The sequence below is a fragment of the Olea europaea genome, chromosome 4 (genome assembly GCF_002742605.1).
Source record: "Olea europaea var. sylvestris chromosome 4, O_europaea_v1, whole genome shotgun sequence".
Taxonomy (NCBI): domain Eukaryota; kingdom Viridiplantae; phylum Streptophyta; class Magnoliopsida; order Lamiales; family Oleaceae; genus Olea; species Olea europaea.
In genome coordinates this window covers 8,791,069-8,794,294 of record NC_036240.1, presented here as the reverse complement: position 1 = coordinate 8,794,294, position 3,226 = coordinate 8,791,069, and positions in this window count along the sequence as shown.

Genomic DNA, 3,226 nt, shown 5'->3' with positions numbered 1-3,226 from the left:
GTCATTTTGTAATTTATTATAGCCATTAGGATCTTTATCAAGATAAACAAGAACAACAATTGTCCTTAATATTAAAATAGTCCATGTTCAAACATGAAATTCATTTTAATGTTCCAACTATTGGGTACAAAGCGATATTTCTCTAATTCCAATACTAAACCAAAAGGCAATGGCAAGAAGTATGCTCCTACAAACAATACAGCAATTGTTCCTTATCTTCAACGTGTAGATTAACTTCTCCCACTTGCAGTGGTCTAATTCTATTTAGTTTCTTCATATTTATATAAATATGAGAGCTACATCTCGTATCAAATACCTAAGAAAGTCATGAAGTAGACGTAAGCCACGTAATATTCATTCAATGACCTTTCATTCTATAATGACACCAAGGGTCATTAGATTTGGTATTGTCCTTCGCTTAGACTGTTTCAACGATATTGGGTGCTTTCTCAGAGCCCTTTTAGACTTCCTCTTAATATCCTTGGAAGAATCAATGACTTGCCCGCTTCTAACTTTGTTATTGGGCATAAAAGTCCTAAACATGTTAAGCAATTTAATGAGTATGCATTTGAGTTTATTCATATCATAATTCATAATTAGTTGCGAATAGCTCTTTCCGAAAGAAATTGCAGAACAAAGTCAATACTTAGTTCAAGATTCATGATTGAACTTAATTGAGACACTTCTCAACGTCAATCACCTTTAGTACCTTAGCACTGATTGAAGATCGCTCAGTCATTTTGCATCGGTATAGTTGCTTGGAAGTCTCACATCCTTTTCACACATGATTATTATCATACAATCTCTTTGAAATGAAAAATCATACGTCAACATCTATACTCTTAAGTTACTTTTGTAACTCAGGTGACCTAATGCAAACATCACATATGTTGCAGTACTATCGTCATCACTGTGTTTATTATAGTCGCCACCTCTTCTTTAATTGAGTCATCAGCAGGTGTCTCTGGAAAATGCTACTCAAGGACGTGACCAATTTTCTCATGCATACCAATTTTCTCATGCATGAGAACAATTCTCAAATTGCGGTGTCAATTAAGAAAATCTGGTTTGGTTGTTGGCATCTAGTATGCCATTCAAAACATACGGTTACTTAAGATTCAATGTAAATGACGAAAAGAAAATAAATAATATATAAAATGCATCAATGAATTTAACATGAGCTTTTATTAAATTAATTATACTCCCACTGTTTAACTAAAATCTATGACCCTCTCACATAAATTTATAGAATTCATACTTGACTTTCAATGGGCTAGGATCTCATCTATTATATTAAGACCTTGAGCATACTCAACAAGCCTTAATATAACATTTGGGTAGATACTATTATCAATTATATTTCCATACAACTACTAGATCATTAAGCTAACAACTCTTTATTTTCACACATCTTATGTGTTAGCTTAACATGCCTGAAAATTTATCTCATTGAGTGTACTCAACAAAAGATAAATTTTAATTAAATCAAACCCGTCATTCAGAAATAGTAAATATTTCATAGTGTCAAACATATTCCTAACAGACCAGCCTTAAGTGTACTCAATAAGTTGAGACGATTTTGGACTCTGATTTTTCACTATAATGATGGAAGGCGATTATAAATGTGACTTAATATTTTATGGAGGGATTTTGCATTCAAAGGTTTCATCGTAACAATAATATATATTTTATTATACATCTACCATACAAATAAATATATATAACATAATATAATAGTATGGATGATTATGGATTTTTACTATCTAGTCTTCCCGAGCTATAAGGAAGATTAGTTGGTCAATTCTTAGGGAGTATAGCATTGAACACTATCAATGCACCATCTCCATGGTCTCCTCATGTTCTTGTTTCTTCAATTAGTCCAGCTGCAACCTACATCCTATATTAGTTGGCACGCAAGCTTAAATGAAATTGGACTCGTAGACCCATAGTAATAATAATAATAATGGACTCGCAGGTCCAAAATGATTAACAGCTCGCAGACCCACAATAATAACAATAATAATGAGCTTGCAAGCCCAAAACATGACAAGAATAAAATTAACCATTAACACATCCATAGAGTCGAGTCCATAATCATCCACTAATAATACATTTATCATATAAATGTATTCTTATATAATATCTAATATTATATGCAAACATGTTTCAAGTTTTTAGCAATTAAGGTCGTCTAATCCTTTTTTTTAGACAAATAGATCGAAACAATTAAATAATTAATTAATCAATTATTTAATTAGCGAGCATATTTAATTAAAATCAAATTTTAATTAAATACTGAATTAGAGTCCAACTCTAATTCAACAATTATAGAGCAGGATAATTTAATTAAAATCAAATTTTAATCAAATATCAAATTAGAGTCAGACTCTGATTTCAAAATTTAAGGCGGTTAAATTTAATTAAATCAAATTTCAATTAAATAACAAAACTAGAGTCTAACTCTAATTTCAATATTTAGGGCGAGTGAATTTAAATAAAATCAAAATTTTAATTAAATACCAAATTAGAATTCAACTCTAATTGGAACAAATTTTAGGGTGAATTGATTTAATTAAAATCAAATTTTAATTAAATAGCAAATTAGAGTCAAACTCTAATTCCAAGAAGAAATTTAGGGTAAGACAATTTAATTAAAATCAAATTTTAATTAAATGTCAAATTAGAATCAAACTCTAACTTCAATAACATATTTGGGTGAATAATTAATTAAAATCAACTTTTAATTAAGTATTAAATTAGAGTCAAATTCTAAATTTAATAGAATTAATATTTTAATAGAGGATAACACTCCTAAATAAAATAAAATTCTATTTGGGGTCAAATTTAATATTTTAGATAAAATCAATTGTAGGCAAGCCCCTTAAATTTCATAAATTGCAGATGGAGCCCCCGTCCCCAATACATCTCACCCGTCTCTGGAGCCCTAAAATTTGAAAAGGGAAAGAGAAATTCACCCTATCTACTTGGTGGCGCCGGCATCGATCGTCGCTATCTCCTTTCACCAATCGGTGCACCGCCAGCAACCAGCGGCGCACAGCACTGCTGTTGCAATCAGTGGCCGAGTGCTGCCCGATGACGGCAGCAGCGTCGCGCGCTGGTACAGTCAGTGTCCGGGCGCTGCCCGACGATAGTGTCCAACGTCACTTGTGCGCCGGCGATTGCCGACGAATATTCAGACCCCTTCTTCCCCTTTATTTTTATTTTT